Source organism: Giraffa tippelskirchi, chromosome 9 (genome assembly GCF_054371585.1).
Source record: "Giraffa tippelskirchi isolate mGirTip1 chromosome 9, T2T-mGirTip1v1.2.pri, whole genome shotgun sequence".
In the NCBI taxonomy this organism is placed as follows: Eukaryota; Metazoa; Chordata; class Mammalia; order Artiodactyla; family Giraffidae; genus Giraffa; species Giraffa tippelskirchi.
The window spans coordinates 145,744,847-145,764,250 of NC_137283.1; the positions used below are offsets into that span (position 1 = coordinate 145,744,847).

The 19,404-nt window shown below is 40.7% G+C and overlaps 1 long non-coding RNA gene and 1 other non-coding gene across 4 annotated transcripts in view; both read left to right on the forward strand.

The window, feature by feature from the left end:
- The window catches only part of LOC145522042 (uncharacterized), a 233,776-nt gene that overhangs the window by 87,646 nt on the left and 126,726 nt on the right, over positions 1-19,404 (forward strand). The gene's annotated exons all lie outside the window — the stretch shown is intronic.
- Positions 7,472-7,543, forward strand: TRNAC-GCA (transfer RNA cysteine (anticodon GCA)). Its single transcript has one exon. It is a non-coding gene; the product is annotated as a tRNA-Cys (tRNA).

Sequence of the window (19,404 nt, forward strand, 5' to 3'; positions counted from 1 at the left end):
GCCAAGAAATGCCTGCTCGTGATGAAGACAAGGCCAGGTTCTGTGTCTGCCATGCTTTGTGTAATGTACATGTATGTGGAGGAAGGTGGGGCAGAGAAAAAGGGACATGTCAGGAGTTTGCATTCTAGCACCCAGGACTCTAAACCCTTGGGCAGTCAGGGGCTTTGAGAATGTCTGGGTTCCCCACGGAGGAAGATTTTCTCTGTAGAGAAGCAATCAGCCGAGGGTGAGCATGGAAATGGTAAAGTTTTGGAGATAAATGAAGTTTCAAAACTGCGATTATGCAGAATGGAGGAGGAAAAAGTTAAAATCATCAACTCCAGCTGGGACTAGAAACATAATAGCTAAGAACAGTTAACATTTACTGATTTTATTGCATATTTATAATATGCTAAGCACTTTACATGCAGAGTTTCGTTTAACTTCACCACAACCATTTAAAATAGATATTATTTTTCTCATCATTTTTTCAGATAGGAAAACTGGTTGAGATTAGTTGCACAAGGTAATACAGGTAGAAAAAGCCAGAGCTGGAATTCATAGAAAACGCAAACCTTTGAGTCTTGAACATACACAGTCAGTTGAATTTTTCTATCAGTTTCCCATGTATTGGGATCAAGGAGAACACTTGTTAGATGGGATAGAAAATCAAGCAAGAGGAGAGGAAAAGTGTTGTTTTCGGTTCTTTGGAATACTTTTCTATGACCAGAATGAAAAAGAGGATTAGCCCAATTATTTCTAGCACTTAAGGAGCGTGCATGCTCAGTTGTGTCTGACTCTGAGACCCCATGAACTGTAGCCCACCAGGCTCTTCTGTCCATGCAATTCTCCAGGCAAGAATACTGGAGTACGCTGCCATCCCCTTCTTCAAGGGATCATCCCAACCCAGGTATCAAAGCCCCCTCGCTTGCATCTCCTGCATTGGCAGCTGTGTTCTTTACCACTAGTGCCACCTGGGAAGCCCTATCACCATTAAAACCCCGGTCAAATACTATCATCACCACCACCAATACTAACGATGAATAACCAAAGGATTATCAAGTTCCAGGGTCATAGACACCTAGACGGAGAAGGCAATGGCACCCCACTCCAGTACTCTTGCCTGGAAAATCCCAGGGACGGGGGAGCCTGGTGGGCTGCTGTCTATGGGGTCGCACAGAGTTGGACACAACTGAAGCGACTTAGCAGCAGCAGCAGCAGACACCTAGAATGAAACCTGTAATAATAGTTCCCTCATTTCAAGCTCCTGTTCCTACTTAACTATTTGTTGTCATAGAATGTTATTTTTACTCAAAAACTAGTCTGAGAGGAACAGAGGCAAGTGTATGCTGGCTGTCAGACTGAAGACAGGAATTAAGAAGCAGTGGTGATATCCATCCACTTGGTTATGGAATGATGTCTCAGTGGGCTGTGACTGAGTCTACGCTACTTGTGGAGTAGAAAGAGGGTAAAACCTTTGTCTGACAATGGCCCATGGCAGATCTTGCATGGGTTCTGTCCCATTGTTGTCCTGAGTTGGTGATTTGGATTCAATATTTTCTCGACTCCATGTTTACCATGGAGTTTTGGCATCTTTACCATCTTCAAAGTTTTGACAACAATATTTTTTCTACTACACAAGTCTTCTCTTTGCTTGCTTAATACTTAAAAATGAAGCTTAATTTGTGACTCTTACTGGCTAACCCCAAATGCAAGTCTGATAATAATGAAAGAAAAAGGGACGTGCTTGAGACATCATATTGGGTTGGCCAAAAAGTTCTTTGGGGATTTGCTGCAATGTTTTGGAAAGCACATTGTTATTGGAAAAGACCCTGATGCTGGGAAAGATTAAGGGCAGGAGGAGAAGGGGCAATAGAGGTTGAGATGGCTGAGTGGCATCACGGACTCAATGAACGTGAGTTTGAGCGAACTCCAGGAGATAGTGAAAGACAGGGAAGCCTGGTGTGCTGCCCTTCATAGGATCGCAAAGAGTCAGACACAACTGAGCGACTGAACAACAGCAGAAAGAACCAAACGAACTTTTTGGCCAACCCAATATATTACAGTTTTAAAAATGGGCCCTTTCTGTGTAAATTTGGGTGCATTTATCACAACAGTTACAGCTTCAGTAGTTGCAGCTCCTCGGCTTTAGAGCACAGGCTTAGTAGTTGCAATGCACGGGCTTAGTTGTTCCATGGCATATGGGATCTTCTTGGACCAAGGATCAAATCTGTGTCTCCTGCATTGGCAGGGAGATTCCTATCCACTGCACGACCAGGTAAGTCCTGAAGTCATCTCAGCCTTTAAGTCATCTCAGCCTGGGCACCAAACTTGTGAATGAAAATGCCACTTTGGAAGCATTCTCTTGTCCCACTTTTTAAAAGGTAGACCAGTGACGTAGTGATGAATGTTATCCAGTGAAGTAGTAATGAATGGTAACAGGCCCCCCTACTTAGAGCCTGTCCAGGCCAGGTGAGGATGAAAATCCCTGAGAGCATAATGGCCCCCTCCCCTTGTAAGGGATGACCATATATTCCAGTTTGCCCTAGGCAGTCCAAATTTATATCTGTTCCCCTGACATTAATATTAGAACCCCTTCACTCTTAAAAGTGTTGTGATTTGGATGATAAGTTAAATGGTCACTCTGTTCACAAGTCCAGGGAAATCTCTCTAGCACACCCACAAACACTTGGTGGCAGATTCATTTCCATATGAATCACTGGCCACAGCATGGAATGTTGTGTCCAGTTTCTTCCGTCATGTGTAAAACAGAATCCATTAAATCCCTATGCCCCTGTCCTGTGTGATTTGTCGCTCAGTCTTGTCTGACTCTTTGCAACCCCATAGACTGCAGCCTGCCAGGCTCCTCTGTCCATGGGAATTCTCCAGGCAAGAATATTGGAGTGGGTTTCCATGCCTTCCTCCAGGGGATCTTCCCAACCCAGGGATCAAACCCAGGTCTCCAGCATTGCAGGCAGATTCTTTACCATCTGAGCCACCAGGGAAGCCCACATGCCCCTGGATTTTCAAGATAAAACCAAATTACCTACAGCTAAAGCCCTGTTTGTTTCATTTGTATGGACTAAACACCTATGACTTTTATGGCACATCTTTTGGGGTTGGTTTACATTTTGCAAATATATTATTTGAAACCATTAAAAGCTCAGTTTTAACATAGTTCTCTAGAATGGACTGTTTCCCATAAGTGTTTCTTAGATTCAATTAGACTGAAAGACCAGCTAGAGTGTAGAGAAAAGAACATCAGACTCAGGGTCTGGAGCTCTGTGATTTGATCCATATGCTGCACCCCATGAGTAAAGGACAATACACCCCAGTTTACCCAGGGTTAGCCCGATTTACGCCTGCTCTCCAGTGCAGTTAGTAAGAGTTCTCTGTTGCCTTCTCCTTCTGGTTTAAAAGATAAATGATATGGTCACTCTAGTGATATCATATAGAATCAAGCCAATAAGTAACTCTTTTGTCTTCATCCCTCATTTGTCTAAAAATACCCATCCCCCAAAGTTACTTTGTGGAGTAAGTGAGAGTGAAACATGAAATAGCTTTTAAAAACCCAATGTACTAAGCAAGTGAAACAAATTTGATAAGCGTCCTATTTTTCGTACTTGTGCCCTGGGGTTAGCAAGGTCCAGGATGCATAGTTTCTCTTGGCTGAGCCTGATTCTCACTCTCGGGTGCAGTTGCTGTTCTTTCTGTCAAGGCCCAGCCTGCTGAGTGAGAGGGTAGGTGGGTGTGTCCAGTGACTGGGTGCTGTCCAGTGGAGTGTTGGCAGATGTGACCCAGGCTGCTTCCTGCCTGGCACGTGTCTCCCCCACGTGACCGTCCATACTCTTTCCCTTCTGCCTGGCCAGATGGAAAAGACCTGCAGGGAAACACTGGGAGTCCTGGATTGGAGAGTTTTCACTGTGAATCTGGTTTCTAAATTAGTGCTTGGAGGAGAGTGCTCCAAAATGGAACATTAGCACTAGACTGAGAGGGAAATAATCATTTATTATCTTTAGTCAGTAAGATTTGAGGTTTGCCTGCTGTTATTATTAGTTATTATTAGTATACTGGTGCTTTCTTGATCTTATCAGAATAATCAAACTTTGATTCCCCCTGCCCCATAAACTATGCCACTAATGGCAGTAACTATAAGAGTCTGCCCACTGTAGGATGCACTTTGGTTTCAGAGATGTTAACAGGTGAAAAAAATGTACATCTGAGAATGGATGCAATAGGACAGTCCATGTTCCTGTGTGGATTTGTTCATTCCATTGTCTGAGTCCTATACCCAATGCCTTGAAGAATGGAGAAACTGCTATTCCTGATGCTCACATTGTAGGCTCCTAGAGGGCTTAACATTTATGTGTTTTATTCACTCTTCCCAGGTGGTGCTAGTGGTAAAGAATCCACTTGCCAAAGCAGGAGACTCAAGAGTTAAGAGTTCGATTCCTGGGTCGGGAAGATCCCCTGGAGAAGGCAATGCCAACCCATTCCAGTTTTCTTGCCTGGTAAATCGCATGGAAAGAGGACCCTGGTGAGCTACATACAGTCCATGGGGTCGCAAAGAGTTGGATACAACTGAGCATAATCCCATACACAGATTCACTCTTCTGTCTTTAACGTCTGCAGCATAACCTGGTACATTGTAGGAACTCAATAAAATCTGTTGAACAAGGGACTGATGTACACATGTAAGTAATAAAATGATAAGTTATTAATTTGTGGTGAGAAATCTCATTTCTTTGTGCTGTCTGTCATGTTCAGGTCTACGTGAGAAGTTAATTCTCCATCTGTGCCTAAGCCTCATGGGAAAATGAGCAACAATAAGAAGAATTGGCTCAGAATTTGGAGTTGTTTTAAAGAATTAGGTGTTTATAGGCATCATAGTATACACGTGTTAGCGGGGCTTCTGAAATGTGAGGGAGAGCCGTATGTAGTGGCAGAGATCATGCCTTATAATGTGGACTCCTGAAGAAATGTCTCAAGACCTTAAAAACTGAATTTATTTATTTTTTGAGTTATGGCCTTTAGTGTTAAAAAATCCATAAAGCCGTTTGCTTCATTTGGTTCTAAAAAATTTCAAGGGGATGCTTTGTTTCTGATGATTGCCTTTTCGGTCTCTATGAGGATTTCTCTGTGGCTAGGAGAAGAACACACACCCTTTCAAGAGTTTGTCCTGCTCAGACATGCCCTGAGTTGACTCTGTGGCAGGACGGTGTCTTGCCCATGGTTGCGTCTCCAGCGCCCAGGACAGCAACTGGGTTCAGAACTGCTGCTGCTGCTGCAGCTAAGTCACTTCAGTCGTGTCTGACTCTGTGTGACCCCATAGACTGCAGCCCACCAGGCTCCTCTGTCCCTGGGATTCTCCAGGCAAGAACACTGGAGTGGGTTGCCATTTCCTTCTCCAATGCACGAAAGTGAAAAGTGAAAGTGAAGTCGCTCAGTCATGTCCAACTCTTAGCGACCCCATGGACTGTGTAGCCCACCAGGCTCCTCCGTCCATGGGATTTTCCAGGCAAGAGTACTGGAGTGGGGTGCCATTGCCTTCTCTGGGGCTCAGAACTGGTGCTCGATATTTCATGAATAAGTTGTAAGTACTATTTAGAATGGCTGAATGAATGAATCAAAACTGAAAACCTATCTGGAGGTGCAAAATAATATTGGCCTCAGTGTTTGAACACTGATCATGAGCCAGGCGCTTTACATATATTATTTTGTCTAGTATAAGAAGTAAGCACTAGCATCATCTCTGTTCAGTTCAGTTCAGTTGCTCAGTTGTGTCCGATTCTTTGTGACCCCATGGACAGCAGCACGCCAGGCTTCCCTGTCCTTTACCAACTTCCAGAGCCTACTCAAACTCATGTCCATCAAGTCGGTGATGCCATCCAACCATCTCATCCTCTGTCGTCCCCTTCTCCTCTCGCCTTCAGTTTTTCCCAGCATCCGGGTCTTTTCCAATGAGTCGGTTCTTTGCATCAGGTGGCCAAAGGATTGGAGCTTCAGCTTCAGCATCAGTCCTTCCAATGAATATTCAGGACTGACTTCCTTTAGGGTGGACTGGTTGGCTCTCCTTGTAATACTGAAGAAATGGAGCCCCAGAGGCACAGACACTTGCACAGAGTCACAGAGCAATAAGAGTTCAGGTGGGGGCTCTGGTGTGGTCTCAGGGGAAGCCTATCTTAACCGCTGTGCCTAGTGAGAAACGGTGCGCTTGGAGCCACGGCATAGCATTAGTGCAGCTCCATCCGTGGATATCCTACTTCCTTGTGCTTGACCTCAAATCAGTGAGCCAAACATGGAAGTGAGTAATGCTAAGTTTTGAAAAAAATGTTCCAGTTGAGCCATATGTTTTCAGGCACCAGCCCAAGGCATCTGTGATACAAAGTGAGAGCGAGCACGGAGTGGTCAGTCACATGCCATTTACCTCAGTTGCTGAGGATCTATAGTTAATTCCAGACATGAGTTTCTGCACATAATATTACAGATTCAGAGTGGCCAAAACATTTGCAAGGACATAAACTTCTTGGAGGTACTAGTTGGGGGTCTCCCTGGGAAATGAAAAGATTGCAGTGTTATCCTTCTTTAAATTTTACTAAAGCACTCATAGTTTTCCTTTTAATCTGAATGAAAAAATCAGCATATTTTTACCCTGTGGCAGAGTAGAACTGGGACTTATGTTTCAAAATAAACATCTCTGACATCCTGTCCTATGCATAGTTTATTTTGACTTGGACACTTGTAATTTGTTTTTCCTTCCCCCAGGAAGTTGGAGTGGCATGCCACCCCCTTTTTCCTTCTTTGAGTTCTCACCCAGTGATACACATTCACAGCATAGGACTAGTCACAGGTTGAAATGATTTTGTATGTCACCCACTGGAATAACTCAACATATTTCTCATTTCAGATTGGCCACCAAATATATAATTTCTATTTTATTCAGTACTAGGAACTCCATGCATTTTCTGGGAACTGATTATTTGTCAGGTATCAGTTTCTGTAACAGTAGTGTACAGTATTCTTTGCAGAAGTCATGATTGCAACCCTCACTGTTTTCTAAATGCTGGTCAGAAACCAGCAGAGCTTTGCAAACATAGTGATTTTATCCAGAAATTTTCTTGGAGGTGCAAGAGCAGATTAGGGTCTCTGATTACTATGCAGAAGGGGGTCGTGGAAAAAACCAGGTGCAAGGCAGAACACTGTTCTTTTGTAGCAAAATATTTTTACTTTAATTTTTGTCCTAAACAATTAAGAAAATAAAACTACAGAATTGAAAGGCACTTTTTAAACTGTTTCTGAAAATAAGAATATGAATAAATCTCTTTAGGGTGTCATGGACTGTTCTTTGAAATTATAGTCAGTGAAAATAATGTCTTAATACTTTTCTCAGCCAGTGTCATACTTGTATTTATAATGACATACATTTGTTATTAACCTCTCTGTTTATTGAGATGGTGTTAGAAATAACAAATATCTCATGTGAAATTGGGATTCCCTGGTAGCTCAGATGGTAAAGCTTCTGCCTGCAATGCGGGAGACCCAGGTTCGATCCCTGGGCTGGGAAGATCCCCTGGAGAAGGAAATAGCAACCCACCCCAGTACTCTTGCCTAGAAAATTCCATAGATGGAGGAGCCTGGTGGGCTACAAGTCCATGGGGTCGCCAAGAGTCGGACACGACTGAGCGACTTCACTTTCACTTTCTTTCACTTTCATGTGAAATATTGAGATAATAATGGGCCTGGATTTGTAACCATAATCTCAACATGGACATGTAAGTTGTGTTATACTTTTTTATTGTCAAATCAAGTCTATTCTGAGCCCCCGTCCTATTAATTAGTCTGGTGAGAAGCTGGTCATTACTGGGAACTAGGGAGTTTCCAGTTTATTAGAAAACAACAACAATGGCAGTAGAAATGACAAGAATAATAGCAATAAAATACCTAACTTCAAAGTGTTCCCTCTAGTTTTCTGTTAGAATGCAGCTGTTCAAGTTTTTGAGGTCCTTAAAAGTTAGTGACCATGTGGCTTCCATGTCTCATTTTGGCAAGGGAATGTTTTGATGCCAAGAATTCAGCCTTGTCAGGAGCACTTCTTAGTCCTTCTCCTTGGAGGTGCTCCTTGGGCAGGCCATGTTCCCTTTGCTTTCTGATCCTGATGCTGTATTCCTCTGACAGGAGGTGGATTTACTAGAAAGAAAGTGTAAGTGAAAGTCGTTCAGTCATGTCTGACTCTTTGCGACCCCATGGACTATACAGTCCATGGAATTCTCCAGACCAGAATATTGGAGTGGGTAGCCTTTCCCTTCTCCAGGGGATCTTCCCAACCCAGGGACTGAACCCTGGTCTCCCACACTGCAGGCAGATTCTTTACCAGCTGAGCCACAAAGGAACTCCAAGAATACTGGAGTGGGTAACCTATCCCTTCTCCAGCAGATCTTCCTGATCCAGGGATCAAACCGGGGTCTCCTGCATTGCAGGCCAATTCTTTACCAACTGAGCGATTAGGGATTTACTAGAAAGCTCATTAAGAGTAGCTTCAAAGCGCCTCATTTTCAGGGACCGTTCTGAGGTTATCGGAAGGACTCTACAGTGTATTCATATGATCGTGTATTTTACTATGAGCAGTGAGGAGTATTGTCTTCACTCTGATTCCGTCTCATGTTGGATGGCTTTGGTATTTACTGGCATGCTGGAAGTCACACTACATGGAAGGTGAGTCAAGGAAATGTTCAGTTTGTTTAGATTATGCTCAATGCCTTCAGTGTGTGATTATGTTATTGCCAGTGGTAGGTGTAGTATAGGAATGGCTTCTAGAAATCCTCCCAGGACTCATTCAGCACCATGAAACAATGATGCAGGATCATTGTGATATAAATATATCCTAAGGCACTGGAATGCAGAAGGAAATGGCAACCCACTCCAGTATTCTTGCCTGAAGAATCCCATGGACAGAGGAGCCTGGTGGACTACAGTCCATGAGGTCACAGCGAGTTGGACACAACTGAGTGGCTAAACAATAATAACAACAAGGCACTGGAAATATGTAGGCAGTGGAGAAAGGATGAGTTTTGAAAAGTTTGGAGCCAGAAGCTCTTTTATGGAAAATTCTTCCAGTTATCAGATGTTAGTGTTAAAGCAGTTCCTACTGATGCCTAGTCAGAACATTTTCCATAAGAAAATACACTTGATGATGCATTATATACAATCATAAATATAACATGAATTTTCTTTGTAAAATGAAAGCTATAAAAAATCCATTATTTGCCAGGATTTCTATATTTGTGGAGCATAAATCTATAACAGTACTTTAAATATTGGTGTTTTTGTGTGTGAAATCACATTTTTAAAAAAAACCCAACACATTAGCTCACATCTTAGTGTATTTGAGCCTTCCCAGGTAGTGCTAGTTGTAAAGAACCCACCTGCCAATGCAGGATAATTAAGAGACCCAGGTTTGATCCCTGGGTCAAGAAAATCCCCTGGAGAAGGGCATGGTAACCCACTCTAGTATTCTTGCCTGGAGAATCCCGTGGACAGAAAAGCCTGGTGGACTACAGTCCATAGGGTCGCAAAGAGTCGGACATGACTGAGTGACTAAGCTTGCACACACATGTCCTGAAGTAGTCTGCGGGTCCCAGATGAATTGGGATGCCAAATTACCACCAGCATAGCAAAACATCATCAAGAAACAAGTGGTCCAGTGACAAAGTTCCTACACATATTTGTTGATATGTCACTGTATTTAATTTGGAGAAATATTATTATACAACTATGTAGGTCCCTGCAGTGGCAGAAGACTAAAAATGAATATGAATTTTATATGCCTTAACTTCATATAAGTTAAATACATGGTTACCCAGAATTATTAATTACACACAAATTCATGTACTATGGGAAGAGAGTATTCTAGTAGAAACCAAAATATAATGGGTAATTTTGGCAAAAGACAGTTTGACACAAAAAGAATTTGGCACACGAAAAACTCTTATTGCAACTGAAACTAAAGCTTGTATAATCACAAGAGCATGAGGGGCTTTCAACAACTTTATTGGGAAAATTCACTGACTTTGATATGTACCATATTTGTCCTGATAGTACTATTTAATAAAAGAAAGCTGTTTTTCCCCTCTAAAATCATGATGGCAGCAACATTTACAGAGAATTAAACAGAATGTACAACAGACATTAGAAATATTTTTCAAGTAGATATTATGAGCAACAGCAAAAAACCAGTGTTCCAACTGTTAAAAGATTCTAGCTACTGAGTCCAAGATAAGACATTGTATATATTGTATTATTATATAATTTATAAAATGTTTTCAGTAAATTAGACAGAACTTCCTGAAAGTCAAGAGGACTCCACAGACAAGAAGGTTCTTGAATTACACATCAATCAAATACAAATGCACTAAATGAACCCCTTGAAGAACCAAGGAGAAAGAACAGGTTTATTGACAATATTTAGTGTTATTTTTAAGCATTTAATTGAGTACTTATGCCAATTAAATTTTCAAGTGAATGGGATTTGCTTTTCAGAGGGTACAATGAAAAGTGGTGTTCTTTAAATAATGATAATTATTGAAATCGTAAGACTTATTGAACAGATCACTACATTTGATTCAGTTTTGTATGAGCACATTGAGAAATGTCAAAATGTAAAGGAAATGTGACTTAATTATCCCAAATCATTTTTCAGAATTAAATAATGGGAAGAGTGTAGAAATGAAGTGTTCGATAAATAAAACAGATGCCAAACATTACTACTTTATTGTCATTGTTTAGTCTCTCAGTCGTGTCCTGACTCTTTGCAACCCCATAGCTCACCAGGCTCCTTTGTCCATGAGATTCTCTAGGCAAGAATGCTGAAGTGGGTTGCCATTTCCATCTCTCCAGGGGACCTTCTCAACCCAAGGATCGAACCCACATCTCCTGTATTACAGGTGGGTTCTTTACCCCTGAGCCACCAGGGAAGCCCCACTTGATTGTTGTCTTTGCCAAATTCGATTGGTTGGCTAGCATATGCTACTCTCCTTACTGAAATCCTATGAATAATTTTAAATTCTTTTGCCAGCCAAACACTTTCTCTGTATGAGAGAGGACTTGATACAAAAAGATATCGAATTTGCCTTTTGATTGCTTAATAATCTAATTAATGGAAAGGAGTGACTCACATGGACACACTGGAAAACAGTTTAAATTTCATGTTGTTTTGACACAAAAATGACTTCAGTGATCGTATCATAGATGCACAATGCAACACTACAATGAAGACAGTGACAAACGTCGCTGGGTGTCATCAATTGAAAGAGTAAGATTTGTTTCAGGAAAAGAAAACTTGAAATGACCTGAAGTCTTCCACCTCATAAATAAAATAGACTTGATAGAAGTTTCCTGAATTTGACTATTCTTAAAATTTACATACTACCAAAAAGGAGTAAGCTGAAGGAAAATTTTCTAAACTTTAAGTAAATAATCAAAGATAATAATATATCAAAATGCAACTGACCATGCTAGAAGAAATAGTGAATTATGTACCTTTTCTATAGAAAATATATGGTTAACATATGAAGAAATAATAAAAGAGTATGCAGCTGGAAAGTGTAAGCAAAAGCATTATCATATGGGTGTGTGGGGCAGTTCATCAATAAAAATGTATTTATGGATTTGTGATGTTTTATCTTTTTAAATATCTTTAAATTTGTAAGTTGTGATATATCTTTCTAAATTTATTTTAAAATCTAAGTTTGTATTCATAACTTCATTTTTTTAGAAGAAGATCTCTCAAACTATATAAGCTTCAGACCCATGAACCTTCGGTCTGGTCTGTTCTCATCTTAGTCTTCCTTCCACTTTGGGAAGATCTCTTCTTACTCCATCTTCTTACTCCTCTGTTTTCCTGGGATCAGCTGCACTTAGGCTGAGAAGGTCACAAGACAACTTCTTTTGTCAGAGCAATCACATAATTTTCCCCTGCAGGTCTAGACTCAACGGAGAGGGGGAATGTCAGGGAGAGTGGGAAAATATTGTGAGCCGGAAACCATTTAGCCTCCTGCCATCCTTGGATTGCTCAATGAATGCCTGTCCCATGATGAGTTAGCTTCCCTTCTCCTGTTCATTCCCCACTGCAGTCAGACTAAACTCAAAAGCAAAAATTAGAGCTACAAATGAAAGTCTTATTTGATCACATGACTCTAGCTAGTTTATTTATTGAGCACCTTTCCTGCCCTAACAACTCTGTGATGTCCACAGGCAGTGTTCAAAGGTCTGTGGTCTTCAAGGAAGGACCTTAGGCTGTGTGTGGAGGTTGGAAGCAAGGGGTCAGGTGGCCACTCAGCAGCCCAGAGCAGCTATGGTCTTATCTACTTTATAGGCTTTGGTATAAGATTTTCTCAAAGAATGTGCCTGTGTTTAGAAGAGTTTTGAATGTCATTAGTCTTGAGGAAATTTTAAACACATGACTTGCAAGGCTCTTCAAGATCTAGCCCTTCTTGTCCAAGCTCATTGCCTGCCCAGGATATGTATCCTTTATTCCAGTCACCAAGAACCGCCTCTGTACTCTCAAACAAGCCAAAGGCTTTTCCCACACCTTGCACACGTTCCTCTCTCTCTCTAGGAGCATCTTTCCTTCTCTGTTGGAGAGACAAACTCCTTTCACGCAGTCTCAGTTTCAAGCCTCGTCTGCCTAGTTGCAGCTCTCTTGACCGCATTCACATTTTTCCCTTTCCCTCTGGCCAAGCCCACACGATGATTTATTTACTTGGATCAATTTCAGCCTAGGACTTTCACACTCTCTCATAATTATTTGTCCAGTTGGCTCATTGTGAGTTTTCCAACAGCACTTATCTTGTTAATCTTGTATCTCAGACCTAGCTCAGGATTCGGTAACATAATGGGTGCTCAGAAAAAAAAAAAAAAAAAAAAAACTATTAAATGAATGAAGAAGAGTTAAAAAATAAGATACACTAAGCTATGTTTGTCAAGTCAAAAGAATACTTCCCTGCAAAGCCATTACCTGAGCTATTAATACAAACATTTGTCTTCATACTAAACAAAGGAATTGCCAGATATATCTTGGCTTCATTCTACCCCCTCTGCATTGCTGATGCAGACAGCCTTATGCTATCTGCATGATAACTTCCTTCTGGTCAGATCCAAACATTGTATGGTGCTGTGGTTTCTCTCTACCCATTGCTTCTTCCCTTTGAAATGAGAGAATTCAAAAGATATATTAGCCCATTTCTTTTGACTTTTTTTTCCCCCTGAAGCTTATTCTACTGTGCTTATTCTAACCTCCCTTCCTTTCAGGCAAGATCTCTTTTCTCTTCCTTTGTTTCATTTCTTAAACAATATCCTCAAACCATATCATGGTGTAAAAATCATGTGAATATTACACTTTTATAAAGAAAAGGGAGGCATGCTTTAAAAACACATAAATACAACAAATACTTATTGAGCACAGGCTGTGCTATGTAATGTGGACATAGAGGTGACAAGAACAGACAGTGTCCCTGATATCATGGAGCTTGTCTCTAGTTGGAAGACAAAGTTAAAGAAATACTAAGCACAAGAAATTGTACTAATTCCTGATAATTATGATAGAAATGAAGAGCATGGATTCTCAGGCCAGGATGCTGTGCTGTGTTGTAAGGAGGGCCAGATTTCATCTGAATGGCCCCCTCGTCTGAGATCTGAGGATGAGTAAGTGGTAGCCAGGTGGCATGGGGAAGCTGGGTGGATGGGGAGTTTCAAAGACAGAATGAGCATCATGTCAGAGACCCTGAACTCAGAGGAGCCTGCAAAGATAGAAGAAAAAAGAAAAGTCTGCGAGGAAGGAGCAGAGAGGGCTAGAGATGAAGTTCATTAACAAAGTGAAGTAACAAAACTGTGTTCAGCCTTGAAGCTCTTAACACTGTCCAAGGGTTCTTTTTCAGACTGAGTTTCATTCCTCAGTTTTACTACTGTTCCTGCTGTTTAATTGTGAATCTAGGCACAGTATTTTCTCCCCCTTCTTCAATAGTGTGCATTTTAACCAAATTATGACTAATTTAGGTCCTTGTGGATGTGTGTGGAACTCCAACCAACATTTATTATGTGTTTGCCTCTGGGGACAAAGCTTCCTGCAATTGAAATAGCCCTCTTCCTGAGTTCTTTTAGAGCACCTCCTTTCCAAGTTGGTAGGGTCTGTGTTGCTACACAGATGCTTTGTCTGTGATGACTGCTGAGGGGTAAACATTAAGCTCATTGTGAATAGCAAATGATAAGACTTTGTTATCTGTAGGGGAAATTGCGGTTTTCATAATTTTATGGCTAAAGAAATAGTTGTCATGGCAATAATTTATGTAACTTTGAGCAGCCAGTGGTTAAGAAGTACTGTTAATGGTGTACTTTCAGTATACCAAGAAAGCGCTGCATAATGAAGCTTTTGCTTAGTGCTTTATTGAGGCTGGTGTATTTTCCTGAAACAATTAATCAAGTTTTCAGAGCCTTAGGTAATTTCTATACATGTTTATTTTTATCCCTCAAGATGTTCTTTTATGTCAGGAATTGTCCCTCTGCTTTTGTGTGCTTTAATCTTATTCCTTCAATCATGTGGGTTTATAGAACTCAACCATGAGATTCAAATCTTAGCAACTCCAAAATAATTTTGTTGTTGTTGTTGTTGTTTAGGTACTAAGTCATGTCCAACTCTTTGCGACCCCACGGACTGTAGCATGCCAGGCTCCTTGTCCTCCACTATCTCCCGAAGTTTGCTCAAATTTATGTCCTTTGAGTCAGTGGTGCTATCTAACCATCCTGTCCTCTGCCACCCTTTCTTCCTTTGCCTTCAGTCTTTCCCAGCACCAGGGTCTTTTCCAATGAGTTGGCTCATTGCAGAAGTATTGGAGCTTCAGCTTCAGCATCAGTACTTTCAATGAATATTCAGGGTTGATTTCCTTTAGGATTGATTGATTTGATCTCTTTGCAGTCCAAGAGACTCTCAAGAGTCTTCTCTAGCACCACAACTCAAAAGCATCAATTCCTCAGCACTCAGCCTTCTTTATGGCCCAACTCTCACATCCATACATGACTACTGGAAAAGCCATAGCTTTGACTGTACCTTTGTTGGCAAACTGATGTCTCTGCTTTTTAATATGCTGTCTAGGTTTGTCATAGCTTTTCTTCCCAGGAGCAAGTGTCTTTTAATTTCATGGCTGCAGTCACTGTCTGCAGTGATGTTGGAACCCAAGAAAATAAACTCTTTCACTGCTTCCACTTTTTCCCCCATCTATTTTTCATGAAGTTATGGGACTAGATGCCATGATCTTAATATGTTGAATGTTGACTTTCAAGCCAGCTTTTTTACTCTCCTCTTTCATCCTCATCAAGAAGTTCTTTAATTCTTCACTTTCTGTCATTAGAGTAGTATGATCTGCATATTTGAGGTCACTGATATTTCTCCCAGCAATCTTGATTCCAGCATGTGATTCATCTACGCCCCACATTTCACATGATGTACTCTGCATAGAAGTTAAATAAGTAGGGTGAGAATATATCAGTTCAGTTGCTCAGTCATGTCCGACTCTTTGCGACCCCATGGACTGCAGCACGCCAGGCCTCCCTGTCCATCATCAACTCCCGGAGTTTACCCAAACTCATATCCATTGAGTTGGTGATGCCATCCAACCATCTCATCCTCTGTCGTCCCATTCTCCTCCTGCCTTCAATCTTTCCCAGCATCAGGGTCTTTTCCAATGAATCAGCTCTTCACATCAGGTGGCCAAAGTATTGGAGTTTCAGCTTCAACATCAGTCCTTCCAATGAACACCCAGGACTGATCTCCATTAGGATGGACTGGTTGGATCTCCTTGCAGTCCAAGGGACTCTCAAGAGTCTTCTCCAACACCACAGTACAAAAGCATCAGTTGTTTGGTCCTCGGTTTTCTTTATAGTCCAATTCTCACATCCATACATGACTACTGGAAAAACCATAGCCTTGACTAGACGGATTTTTGTTGGCAAAGTAACATCTTTGCTTTTTAATATGCTGTCTAGGTTGGTCATAGCTTTTCTTCCAAGAAGCAAGCGTCTTTTAATTTCATGGCTGCAGTCACCATCTGCAGTGATTTTAGAGCTCCCCAAAATAAAGTCAGCCACTGTTTCCCCATCTATTTGCCATGAAGTGATGGGACCGGATGCCATGATCTTAGTTTTCTGAATGTTGAGCTTTAAGCCAACTTTTTCACTCTCCTCTTTCACTTTCATCAAGAGGCTCTTTAGTTCTTCTTCACTTTCTGCCATAAGAGTGATGTCATCTGCATATCTGAGGTTATTGATATTTCTGCGAGCAATCTTGATTCCAGCTTGTGCTTCCTCCAGTCCAACGTTTCTCATGATGTACTCTGCATATAAGTTAAATGAGCATGGTGACAATATACATAGCCTTGTCTTACTCCTTTCCCAGTTTTGAACCAGCCAGTTGTTCCATATCTGGTTCTAACTGGTGCTTCTTGGCCCACGTGGTTTTCTCAAGAGACGGGTAAAGTGGTCTGGTACTACCATCTCTTTAAGAATTTTTCACAATTTGTTGTGATCCACATAGTCAAAGGCTTTAGTGTAGTCCCCAAATAATTTAATTGAATCCAAAAAGTATTTTTGAGTGCCTACTGTGAACATGACATAATGCTAGGCCCTGTGATGGATAGAAGGGATTCTGAGGGATGTGTTTTAAAAAAAACACAGCAGAAAACTTGGAAATAAATGTTGCTTGATGTTATGAGAAATAACATTTGGAAATAAATATAAATGCTGCTTGATGTTATGATTAATTTAATAGAGTAGCATTGCTGTCAGAATCTGCAGCTCATGACGCATCAGAGAAAGCTTGATGAGGACTGGATGGAAGTCACTATTTTCTGTTTATTTTCTTACCATTCTCCTTGTAAAAGGAAGGCAGCATAATGTAGTCATTCAGAGTGGACTCTGGGACTCCTCCATTTAAGCACATTTCTTATCTTCTCCCTGAGTTCCAATTTCTTCTTTGTAAAACGGGATTATACAACTCTTTTCTTTAGAGGTTCATTTTGGGGTTAGCATACACAAAGTACTTACAGCATACAGCATATGCTAAGCAATTAGTAATAATGATGGTCGACTATCATTATGATTATTACTGAAAGATGTGACCCATTTAGACATGTCTGGCACACCTTGGTTCCCTGGTTTGGTCCAACTTGTGTCTTTTTAAGCAGTAAGTTGTCTGCCTCAAAATGATAGATGTGTGTATCCCTCCATCCAGTAATCATTTATTCAATAAACATAAATTGGAAGTCACAGGCTTAGGTGCTGAAAATATAGTGACAAATAGAAATAGTCTGGGGATGATGGGAAGGAGCAAGATCAGTGGTTGTAGCCGTTTTGGACTTCATGGAGCAATAATATTGCAAATAGGAATGTGGAGACTGGCACTGGGTTGTTAACATTTTACTTTGCCAAGTGAGGATGTTAAAAAGAGGCAGTTTCATTTTGCATCACTGTATTTCAACCCCCAAACAGGAGGAAGAACATAACATCACAACAAGTCGTCTGTAAATTTAAATAGATTTTGTGTTGGGGAAAAAGAGCTGACTGAGTTTACCTGGCAGAGAATAGGTATTCTATCATCATTTGGTGAATGAATGTGTAGCCCAGTGAAACTTTGTTTGCAGACAAAGTTTTAAGGAACGTGGAAGAAAATAGCCTTCTAGTTGTGCATTTAGATTAGAATCTGCGACACTTTTTACTTCATGCATCTTCAAGGAGAAAACTAGATGCAGAGGTACATCTGATTAATAGAAGGTAGTGAATGATATCCCAATAAAAAGAGTTATCAAGGATAAGGTTTGGAGTGCTCTTCTGTAAATTATGGGAGTGAATTTTATTTCGTAAATCAAAATGTTCTATGAGCTTTGTGATCTTTACATGCTTTGTGATTGAAGGTTATATTCCTGAGAGTTTAAGCAGAAGCTGCATGGCTAACAGTTAAACTTACCAGAAGCACTCTGCTTGCTCTTAGTAGAGATAATGAGACAGGACCTGTAAGGGTGTAAACGGAGAGATTTTTTTCCCCCCACAGGATCGTCTTTTATCAATGCCCTTTGTTCACTGTGATCCTGTTTTCAAGGAACGTTACTTTTTTTTTTTTTTTTAACCTTTTGTACTTTATCTTTCCAGCAGACAACTATAATAGACTTATGTCAGCAGAATGCTTCCTTCCAAGGCTTATTAGATACCATTGGGTCCTACATTAACTCTTAATTTTAACCAAGGCTGAACAGTTTTTTTTTTCTTAATAGTTTTATTTTTACAGGAACCTCTGATCAAAAACTGACTGTAATCCAACTGATTTCTTAAGATTGAAAATAACAGCATTTCTTTATATAGAATATGATACATTTATCAAAAAGGGGATGATTTTGTAGTTTTGAGAAGTGCCGGCATTTGAAGGACAGCACATCAGTGTGGGAACAGCAAACTGAAGAGGTGTGCCCATCTGCCTTGTGGTTGTCCTCATAAACCTGGATTCTCTGGGGAGGGGAGACTGATGAGTGGGGTAGAATTTTTTTTTTTTTTTGGAAGACATCAAACTGTAGACAGCAGGAATGAAAAGTCACACCTCCTGGGAGTCAGTGTGTGTGCATGCCTGCATGCTCAGTCGTGTCTGACTCTGCAACCCCATGGACTGCAGCCTACCAGTCTCCTCTGTCCATGGAATTTTCACAGGCAAGAATACTGGAGTGGGTTGCTATTTCCTACTCCAAGGGATCTTCTTGACCCGGGGATCGAAGACACATCTCCTTCATTGGCAGGCAGATTCTTTACCCCTGAGTCACCAGGCAAGTCCTCCTAGGAATCAGAAAGTCTTCTGAAGGCCTATCTTGGGTGAACAGTCACAGACAGACTGGGATGATACTTCTATTCTGGAAGTCCTGCTCAGCTTCTTTGGGATATAGAAATGAAATTGTCTCCAGGAAGTGGCATTATGATCATTTAAACTTTCTATTTTGATGATTCCAGTTTGCTATAATAAATAAATTATTTTTATAATCTCCGAGAGAGTGTTAACATGCCTTTCCAAATAAAAGGTCAAGTGATGTATGTCAAAGACCTAAAGTTCTTGAAGAGTAATTCACATTTTCATTCAAAACCTTATTCTAGACACAATTCTAGTGTGTTTGGTTATTTGTTTTACTAGTTCATATCAGTGAAAAAGAAGTAAATGACAAAGGGTAAAGAACTTGCAGTTACAATAAGCAAAGGCACTAATTATAATTTAATAAAAAATAGAGCCTGACAGCAAGAATGGCAAGTATTTCTAAATCTAAACAAACACAAAAAATCCCAGTCCATTCCATTGAGTACAGGGGCATAGTCTTTATGTTCTTTGATTCTATCTCCCTTCAAAGTAAC